The sequence below is a fragment of the Theropithecus gelada genome, chromosome 2 (assembly GCF_003255815.1).
Source record: "Theropithecus gelada isolate Dixy chromosome 2, Tgel_1.0, whole genome shotgun sequence".
Classification (NCBI taxonomy): domain Eukaryota; kingdom Metazoa; phylum Chordata; class Mammalia; order Primates; family Cercopithecidae; genus Theropithecus; species Theropithecus gelada.
Window position 1 is genome coordinate 15,705,208 of NC_037669.1, and position 11,807 is coordinate 15,717,014.

Consider the following 11,807-nt stretch of genomic DNA (forward strand, 5'->3'; position numbering starts at 1 on the left):
ACCCTTCAGTGTGTCCATGTGCCTTATCTTTCCTGGTCATGTGATAAGAACCTGGTTTTAACTGAATGAGAGAGCAAAATTCTGCCTCATGTTGGTGCCCAAACCTGGGGCATGAGAGAAGGTGAGTGATATGCGGACCAAAAGATCTTTTTCCCTTCTGCTTCTATGCCTTTTTTTCCTTGGACTTCTTATGAGGGTACGTTTTCAACAATACTTATAACAAAAACCTCATCATTTAGAATGTTACAGTGTTTAGGAATAAAATTCTGTGCAACTAGATCTAGATCTATTGTGGTATCATTGTTTTTAGGCTTTTTCAGTGGACAGGACTAATGGAGATTTAAAGTGAAAGAACAAAAAATATATTTTATGCAAATAGTAATACCCCATAAACAAAAAACACCCCACAATGTATGAAAACATTATATTCATTGATTACAAATAAACTGCAAAAAAATCTACAATTTTTATGTGAAGAAATCTGGAGGAAACTGCATAATTCATGATCAAACAACATTAACAATACTATTACAAACCGACTTTACAGCCTCACTCAAACAATAAATGACACAATAATAGTTGTATAGTATTCTTGACAAAGATGTTTACTGTGAATAAGCAGAAAATAATCAGACAAATTCAACTGGAGATATACCACCTGTACTCACAAAAACCTGAACTTTTTAAAATATCCATGACAGAAAAGAAATACAAAGGCAAAGGCACTCTTCTGTTTTAGAGGAAAATTTTTAAAATGCCTACTAAACACAATGCACAATTCTTGGTTGGATCCTGGGTGTAAAAATACCCTCCACGTGCCACCACATCCCAACAGCTGCAGGTGATCACAGGATGAATGGGCGAGTGGCAGCTGTGGCCCAAAGGCCCCAGGTGACAGTCTGGCCAGCATTCCCCACCATAAGTCTCTCCCTGTTGGAGGAATTCATTTGCATAAGAATGAGAGGTTCTTCCCCGGGTACCTCTTTTTTTTTCTTTGCTCCAACCAGTCGGCAGTTAAGCTGTATTTTTTGTTTTTTGTTTTTTGTTTTCTTTTCTCCACCAGGTCAGAAGTTTTTTAAAAGAAGCTTTTTTTTCTTTTTCTTTTTAAAGGATGTTATACTATGCCAGGAATGATAAGGATCACTGTTTATATTCTCTGTAAAGTCTGAATTATGAAAAAGGATTTGTGAGGTTGGCCTTAAGCTGTAGCCAATCTCGTGAGCTTTGCATGTGTTTCTGTTTGGTCAGTAGCAAACTTTGCTGCAGGCCTCCATCTTGTGTTGTGTCCTTGGATGTATGACCTGTAACTATGTGGAAATGCTTTGTTCTAGCCTTCACCATTTCACAATGGCAGCTTGGGTTAAATCCTGACTTAGGGAATGAGTCACTTCTGGTTTGATATCTGCATGATCTTTTGACATTTGTTGATTTTTTTCCCCCTACACAAACCACCTTGGATTTTCCTTTCTCTGAGCCTTTAGTTAAGTTTGGAAGCCAGAAATGTTGGCCGCTTTACATGACTAAAGCCAGATAACAAGGGATTTAAAAGGATTTTCTTAAAGAGTGCTCCACTTAATTAAAAGTGGATATCCAAGTTATAGGTATATTTAAAAGACCTTTATGTTTTCCTCTTCCTAGATTGTGTTTTGCTAAGAAATGTTTTTTTCTCAGTCAACTACATTCTTTTTCTGCATTTTGTATTGCCACTCTTAATGCATGCATGAGAGGCCCTAAGATAACTCCTAGGGGCATGGGACTCCTTGGGAAAAACAGAGAAGGCACCATTGACCCTGTTTTGTGGAGAAACCTGTTTTACTCATGGAACCCCAGGAATGAAAAGCAGATAGATCCATCTCAAAATCTGTTCTTGCCTCCCAGCTATGCCTGCTTTTAGGTCTTAGGAAGTGCATGTTTTCCTAGCCCTGTCTCTTAAAGGGCTCCCCCAAGAGATCTTAAAGATTATAGCTAAAATGCAGATGTTGTCAAACTGCAAATTTTTGACTAGGTTTAAAGAATTGTTTTGAGTTACATACAATAAAGCTAAAAGTTCAAACAAGTTGTGAAAGGGTTGTAAAATTTAATCTTGCGAAGGAAATTCTGTGTGAACATATTGACTAACTTCAAAAAACTATTATATGTTTTTCTGTAAATTGAGCACTGAAATATAAGCACAACAAGGTACTCTGAAGGTGCTAATCTTCTCTTTAGCAAAATTTGTAAAATTTGTAAAAGGTTCTAACAGCTTTTTGCTCTTTTTAAATTTCTGAGTCCACATTTCGGCAAAATACATGACTTATGGTAGTCTGAAATTCTATTTCATAATATTACATATTTTAAATCTCTAACATTTGATAGGCTTCCCAAAATCAAACTTTGGTTTCAAAATTATCTTTCCTGACACCTGGCTTTTGAATGTTACAGAGGCCCCCTGGGGTATCCAGAAGAGAGGTAAACAATATTACCTTACATTTAGGTACATGACATTGCCAAAATTCTATTCAATCTTGTTTAGGCTATATTTTAGTGAATAATATTAATATATATTCCAAAATTACATGGGATTTCTAAAATTCTAATATCTAAGTATATGCTATTAATCACAGTCAAGGTTGTTATGTTAAATTGTTGTAAATCACGGGTATAACCAAATTTCTTTGACAATCATGTTTCTGGCCGTACTATCCTGGACATTTTGTTACTCACTCACAACTGTTGTCTTGTTTTTATCCTCTTCAAATGATGGTTTATAATCACCTATAGAATTTTAACAGGTGCTTTAAACACAGGTTTCTGATAACTTTGGAGATTGTGACATTGGATTAAAGGAAAAACATACAGGACTCATAAAGAGCTGAAATGTTCATGAATATCAAGCAAAACAAGAATAAACTAAATGGACTGAACTAATAGACAACCGAAGTAAACTTTTGAAGCATTGTTGATTCTTTTGTTTTTCAGAGTCAAGAAAACTTATTTTGAGCTATTTACAGCCTTTAATAATTGAGTAAGGTATACTCCTGTGAATAACATTTGGAGCATATTTATCTCTCTCTTCCTGCCTAGCTTCTCCATAATTTGGAAACTAGTTAATGAGGATTTTTAACTTATGACAATATAGTTGTTTGCATCAGTGCAATAAGAATCTATTTTCTTTTGCAACAGGATGCAATGGAGAAACTGGTTGTTTTATGAAGGCTTTGACTGAAAGGCGATGCTACCCTTTAAGGAGTCAAGCTTGACTTGCAGAGCTGATAAAAGTCCTTTGGAAAAACTGTCCTCACACCTTGTCTACACAATCCCTATACAGGAATCCTGACCTGTGGTAAGTAAAGAATGTCACTTTCTGACAGGCCCAAGGGCTCCAAGTTTATCTTGTGACCTTAAGAGGAAAAGATCACCCAACTCACAGGTATTTGAGGACACAAACCCATGGCTAAGCTCAGCTTTAGAAAGTCCTATCTGAGATTCCTTGTGGAACAGAGTTCCAAGAAAGCCAATCTAAAAGGCCTATGTAAAGATAATTTTTATTGCTGCGCTTTACGCAAATAATTGGGCCAAGTATAAGACGAAAGTCTATTTTGCAAACAACTCAGTCCTATTATTATTTGTTTTTAACAAAAATGAGGATGAGAGAGAGCAAAATTTTGTTTCAAAACTTATCGTACATTCGTCATTAAATTCTAGACTCAGTTGTTTTAGGTTCTTGCCTACATTTGAGACTAACCCTGCTTGTGCCTGTGAACCATCCAGTGATCTCCAATGGCAGTTCAGAAGGAACAGAAGGGGATGGCTAATGTAAAAATCTAGATCAATATTCTAGTTTTGAGCCATTATCCTGCAAATGCTGTCAGGCAATGAGAATAAATAGGGTGCCCATCACCTGAAGGTTTCCTTTTTGGGAAAGTAAGACCAAGAGAGCTAACCAAAGCCAAGCTCTGTGCATCCAAATATTAGCAGGCATAACTATAGCCACCAGTTATCTGGGCATGTCCAAGACATCCTTTTCTCTCACTTGTTGGAGGAGAACTCAATTTGACAGATTCAAATTAGCATTTGGCTTATAATATTGAGTCCTTGCCACCTTCCCCAAACACATTTTTGTCCCAATCTCAATTCCAAGCTTCAGGTTGAAGCCCTAGGACAGAAAACTGGATCTGAGGGATACAGAGGCTGATGATAAAGGAAGTTAAAAGGCACAGTGCAGGTGAGCATGATTAAGCTCCTGCCAATTAAGCCAAGTTTCCCATTTCATGAATAAAGGTCATGCTAGTATCAAGGAGGTAAAAACTTGTACAATGAAAACCACAAAATATTGCTGAAAAAAATTAAAAGCAATGTAAATAACTAGACACATATTTCATGTTGGTGGATTGGTATAATTAATATTGTTAAGTTGTACAAACTTCCTAAAGTGGCCTATAGATTCAATGTAATACCTATTAAAATCCCAAAAATATTTATTGCAGATATCAAAAAACGTGTCTTAAAATTCTCAGAGGACATCAGGGATACTAGTAGTCAAAAGTTTCTTAAGAAAGGAAAGCAAAGATGGAGGACTTTTCAAAAGTCACTACAAAGCTACCGTAATCAAAATAGTGTGGTACTGACATAAAGACGGGTAAATAGATCTGTGGAATAAAATAGTTAAGACATGAACTCTGCCATATAAGATCAAATGTATTTTAACAAGGATATCAAGAGGGAAAAGGATGGTCTCTTAAACAAAAAGTGTTGTGAAAAAAGAATATCTGCCTGCAAAAAAAAAAAAAAGAATTTGGATCCTTACATAACACCATATACAAAAGCCAATTCAAATGGATCAGCTACCTAAATGTAAGATACTCACATTATAAAACTCTTAGAAAGAAATTAGGAACATAAAACAAAAGCTGTACAACATTGTGTTTAGCAAAGATTTCTAGAATATGACACCAAAGGCACAGGAGACAAAAGAAAAAATTAGACAAATTGAACTTCATAAAAAATTTTGAAATTTGTGTGATGAAAAATACTATCAACAGAGTAAAAAGCAACCCACAGAATGGTAGACAATATTTGAAAATTATATATCTAATAAATAATTAATATGCAGAATATATAAGTAAAACTCTTAAAACTCAACAACAGCATCACCACAAACAATCCAATTAAAAAATGCACAAAGGACTTGAATAGACATTCCTCCAAAGAAGATTTAAAAAGGGCCAGTAGGCACACAAAAAGATTTTCAATGGTCACTAAGTGCTATGGTTTGAATGTGTCTTCAAAGTCCATTTATTGCAAACTTAATCCTCAATGCAACAGTGTTGAGAAATGGGATCTTTAATAGGCAGAGTCTTCATGAATGGATTAATGCTTTTAATACCATGAGAGTTGGTAGGTTATCATGGGAATGAGTTCCTGATGAAAGGATAAATGTTGCCTCCTTACTTGCTGTCTCTTACAAACTTCTGCCTCTGCCACGGGATGTTGCAGTAGGAAGTAGCTAAGCAGTTGCATCTCCTCAATTCTAGACGACTCAGCCTCCAAAAATGCAAAACAAATAAAATTCTATTATTTACATATTACCTGGTCTCAGATGTTCTGTGATAGCAGCAGAAAATGAACTGGTACATTAATCATTGTGGAAATGCAAATCAAAACTAAAATGAAATAATATCTCATACCTATTTGGATGGCTACTATCGAGATACAGAGATTAGTAAGTGTTGACAAAGACGTGAAGAAATTAGAACCCTTGTGCTCAGTTAGTGGAAATATAAAATGGTATAGTTGCTGTGGAAAACAGTAGAGGACTTTCTAAAAAAAATAAATAGAAATAGAATTGCAAAATTAAAAATAGAATTAGATGCAATTCTACATCTAATTACATAACAAAAATAAATTATAAGCAGGGTGTTGAGGAGATATTTGTACAACATGTTTGTATCAGCTCTATTCACAATAGCTGAAATATGGAAGCAACTCAAGTGTCCATCTAAGCGCAAATAGCAAAATTAATGAGTAGAGAAGCAGAATGTGGTGTACACATACAACAAAATATTATTCAGCCTGAAAAAGAATAACATTCTGCAATATGTGACAGTGTGGATGAACCTGAAAGAAATCATGCTAAGTGGAATAAGCCAGTCACAAAAAGACAAATACTATGTGATTCCACTTATACGGGGCACTTACAGTGGTCGTGGTCAGGGAATGGGGAGACCAGGGATAGAGTTATTTTTTCGTAAATGCAACATTTCAGTGTTACAAGGTGAAAATATTTGTGGAAATGAGGCATTCAGGGTTTGAGATGGTAGTTTGGTTTAGTCAATTGGCTTTATTTCTATATGCATTCAGGGGGACAAGGCTCAGGTCAACCCTCCTGGGCTGTGTACTCTATCCCTGGATGGCTGGGATCAGGCTCATGGCTTTGTTCTTTGGCTCTCCATGTTTAAGCACCTGCTGTCCTGGAGGGACTCAGGTGTTCCCAGCCCACTATCAACAACACTCCAATGGGTGCAGCCAAAAAAGGCACTTCAGTGGAACTGCAGTGGGGCCCCACACACATGCAACAGGGAGTAGCAGCAGGTCTCCATGCATGTGTGCGCTGGCCGGGCAGCAGCGGGGAGATCTGGATGGGTCCTCACTGGCAGAAGACCATCTACAAAAGTGTTTCAATAGGAAGGTGCAGTCGGCCAGCGGAAGGGCTATTGTGGTGGACACTGGCAAGTTGAAGCTGGTCTGCAAGTGGATGCGGGTAGGCAGGGAACCCGGGAGAGGGCAGCAGGAACCAGGGCACTTAGATCCGACTGGCCCCATCCCACAGGCAAGACAGCCCTGATTTGTGTAGTTTAGCAGGAAACAAAGGCTAAAGCTGCCTAGGCGAGTATGGCCAGCCTTAGATGTTCATGGTTCATGGTTATACTCTACTGCAGCTGTTCCCAGGCCAAACTTTCTGGACTCTGTACAGGCTGGAGTTCGGTCTCACCCACTGTCCATGCAATTTTCCTGCCATCTCAGATGCCTATGGGGTTGTAGGGTCCCCTGTAGCTAGGATCCTGAGGGTCTGTGGTGATAGCAGGCCACTACATGCCCGTTTCAGTTGCCCTTCCAGGAGCCAGTCTGGGCCAGGAATGAGTTGTGGTGCTGGGTGCTCAGCAACCTTGTGTAGGGTTCCCAGCTTCCTCTTCTTTCAGCCCAGGGTCTGTGTCCTCTTTCCATTGACTCCCATTTCCTTCTTTCTGAAGGTCTGTTCAGAGTGTGCTGGTCTACTTGTTGGTCTGGTCCCTCAGTGTGAGAAGCTCTTCCTGGCTGCTTCTAGTCGGCCGTCTTGGCTCTTTCCCCACATGGAATTTCACAAATCGTAGGTTTATAGAACTTTGCTATTTGATAAGTCCATATCCCCAAACTCAATAATATTTGCATAGAAATTTTTGTATTTATACATTTTCAGATGATCTTCAGAATTAAATTTTCAAATCCCTAAAAGAAAGTACCTTATATTTAATAGAATTATGTATATAATATTGTGAGGAGCATTTTAAATTATATTTCGACATTATAAAAATTCATGTTATAGTTAACTATTCTTTTTTAGGTTACCCATATATTTTGAACATAAGTCTCTAAATATACCTCAAATATTTTATTCTATTCACTGCTGTGTTTTTCTGCCTCCCTATTGACCTGTATGTGAGCTTATCATGAAGGCTTTAATCTGTTTATTTATGTTAGTAATTTCAGAATTAGCTCAGTGCTTGGACTGTCAATAGGTGTTTGAAAACTGTTTGTTATGTAAATGAATGAGAGAGTGAGTAAAATATTTTTTATATACTACAATTTCTCAGAGTAAAATAAGATCATATCAAACATAATATTATAAATTTATATATATATATATTTTTTTTTTTTTGAGAAGGAGTTTCACTTACACAAGCTCCACCTCCCAGGTTAGAGCGATTTCTCCTGCCTCAGCCTCTTGAATAGCTGGGATTATAGGCATGTGCCACCATACCCAGCTAATTTTGTTATTTTAGTAGAGACGGGGTTTCTCGATGTTGGTCAGACTAATCTCTCGACCTCAGGTGATCTGCTTGCCTCGGCCTCCCAAAGTGCTGGGATTACAGGCATGAGCCACTATACCTGGCCTATTTATGAATAATTTAATATAGCATGTGGTGAATAGTTTTCTTATCATTTAGCTACATATTTGAAGTTATGTGGTTTAATATCAGTAGCATTAAGAAATTTAATTTGGGAGCACATTTCAAGCAGACACATGCTCTAATTAGTTTTAGATATTGTTTGCCATTTTGCAATTATAACTCACTTTTCACAAGAAGAGATGATTTTTCATATCACTTGAAATATAAATTGAGTTATTTTTTGATGTATATATCATAGGAGATTTCTTGATTCTCTGAAGAAAAAGTCTTCTTCAATGAAACAAATAAAGTCAAATTTTATGAGTATCAATAAAATAAAAATGAATCAACAGTAATTGAAAATAACAGATGACATTAATATTTCATAGAAAAAGTGTCATCAGAAATGATAACAAAGTTCTTAGACACATATCAAAATGAATTAAACTATATGGGTTTAGCTTGAACAATTTCCACATAAAAATAAAAGCTGTAATTTTTCTAATGTTTTAAAGCTTAATATTGGTTTGGGATATCAAAGGGATCTTTATATATTATGATTATATCCTTCTGTCATTGAAAAACATGAATTCTTGTTGAATTATACAATTTTAGAATTATAAAGGTGTTTCGGATGCTATACATCTGTCTTCTTTCATTTTAAAGATAAACTGAAAAGTAAATAACCTATGAAGGTTACACAGCACAGTGTGGCAGGGCTCTGACTGGAGTACGAATTTTGTAACAAATCCTTTTCAATTAGCCCAGCTGCCGCTGTCCGTTCAAACATGGGATGTGTTTGAATTATTCCTATATTCTATATGACTTGGGGCTGTTGAATTGTCTGGTATTTTGGATCAAATGTAAAATAGTTTTAAAGATTTTGTATTATTGCCATGTAGATAGATTATGTTTCTCCTTCACTTTGAATACTTATAATTAGTCTAAAAAAGGAAAGCATAAATTTTTATTTCCTTTTTTGTTTATTTGTCTCCATGTTTTCCTTTGTACTTATGCTTGTAAATATTTAAAGACTTTAGTAAGTGTAATACACTTTACGCAGTGTATTTACAAGTTAAAAAATGTGGAGTGAGACTGATTTTATCTCTCTGATTATGTAAGTATATACAAATAATTGTTGCATATAGTTATCAATATTTTAAATGAAATTAGATTTTGAAGTCCTTGAGGATTATGGTGTCTTTCAGTTCAGTGAATTACATTATTCTTACATTTAATATTAATTTGGACTTAAGTGTACACTTTTTATCATCATCCAAGATGATGAGAAACATGTTTGCAGATATGTGCATAAAAGTGATTCATATACTAAATATGAAAAAACTGGAATTTACTTATAAAAATCATCATATATGGCAATTAAATTTCTTTTCAACTGTAGTCACCTTCAAAGGATCTTTTCTTCCTAGGAATGAAAAAGATATCATAAACTTCCACTGATAAACATATTGAAAGATAGATAGGTTTCTCCTCAGATTATCTCTCCCTTTGTTCTTAGAATATATATTATCTGAGTAAAAACAAGTTGAGCAGAAGGATGATTTTTAAAAAGTCCTTGTAACTCTGTATCATGCTGTAGGCTAATACAATTCTTGAACATTTTCAAGAGAGTATATTTCTTGAAACATCTTTAGAGAAAAAGCATTATGCACACATTTATGCACAAGATGAAAGAATATATTTTTTAAATAAACTCATTTTACTTCAAGATTATAACAATAAGTAAGAAAATGTCTTTATTCTAACTTTTCACCTGTAAATTTCCAGAGAATACATTACTACACTTCACACTGAATCTTAAAATTCAAATGTTTTTACAGTTTTAATTTAAATTTAATCTGTGGAATAAATAATGAATGTACCCTAACAAAATAACTTAAAAAATAATATTCTGGAATTAACTACACAAATATATGTAGGTTTATTCTTATGCTTATACTCATTTTTGCTAATTATGCTCTCAAACAAAATTCTTACTTGATAAATTTTGTACGAAAAATTATAACTACATAGCTATTGTTGACTAAATTTAAAAAATGAAAATCTGTCCAATTTATTTGTCTCACCAAATGATATTTTAACATTTTATAATATGTAAATATTTTTCAATTCACTGAAACGTTAGTTTAAATAATATTTAAATTTTTATTTTTGGAAAAATACGGTTTTTACCAAAAATGTTTATGTTGGAACATTAATTATAGAATATGATTGTTAATTTAATTTGATTCACACAGACAATGCAACATTAATATTAGTATTAGGAAGACTTATAATTTATAAACTAATGTTATGTGTATTATAGTAGCCCCTTTATTTCTACTAAATACTATGTTGACACTAACTTCTGAATACCAAAGATATCTTCAGACAGTATCATGTTTGTAATATCCTGCATTATATTGGTGTATTATGTTATTTATATCGATACATTTTCTAATATTATTTAAATTATGCTGTAATATTTAACTGTAACATAAATATTACCATTATTTAGAAATATAATGATAAGTAAACATACTAACATAAGTGTTCTTTACCCAGACTTCTAAAAAAAAAAGACATTACTACTGATTAATGCATCCCAGCAAATTAAAGTTTTACTATATGATGGTATAAAATATTAAATGTTCTTAGACCTAGGCAAAACGAGAATTGAACTTTGAGGTGTTTGAAGAATTTGGAACCTGATTATTTTTATTTTTCAAGAATTTTCTCTAGAATTACATTTACTATTTTCAAAGTCAACAAAAACTTACAATCCAAAATTGTTTCAGTTTTGCATGTGATAAACTAGAATTTCCTACAAACGATTACTAGTAGCTTACATGAAAACATCTCTTGCAAACATACAGCCCAAAAATATGGCAGCAAATGCACTATATTATATATGCTAATTTGTGCTTGATAAATATTTTATTAATATCCTTAAGTGTTCATTCTCATATAACATAATTCTAACTGTTTATTAATCATTAAAAATACAATTATTTTGCCCTTACTTAGTTTAGAATGAAGAAAACATAATTAACTGGAAGATTATCAAACAGAATCACTGAAGTGGTATTCTGAGTATTTCCCATGCATCCTTTGGTACTAGTTTGTTCTCACACTGCCATAAAGAAATACCTGAGACTGGATAATTTAAAAAGAAAATAGGTTTAATGGGCTTACAGTTTCACAGGCTGTACAGAAAGCATAGCTGAAGAGGCCTCTGGGAGTTTTTACTCATAATGGAAGGCAAAGCCAGAACAGGCATCTTACGTGGCAGGAGCAGGACCAAAAAGAGGGAGAAAGGGGAGGTGCCACACACTTTGAAACAACCAGATCTCATGAGAACTCACTCACTATGCAGTACTACGGGGGAAATAGTGCTAAGTCATTCATGAAGCACCCACTTCCATCATCCAGTCACCTCCCAACAGGCCTCACCTCCAACATTGGGGATTACAATGGAACATGAGATTTGGGTGGGGATATAAATCCAAACTATATCACCTTTCAAATCCATGTACCGTTGTTTTCTACAATGTTCTTTACCTTGAGATGCAGACTTTTAGGGACTGGTTTCTTCACGCTGTGGATTCAGATTAGGTTCAGACAATAAGGAATAGAGCAGATTTGAGGGTGAGAGGACAGTGAGGTTGAGGTTTCATTTGC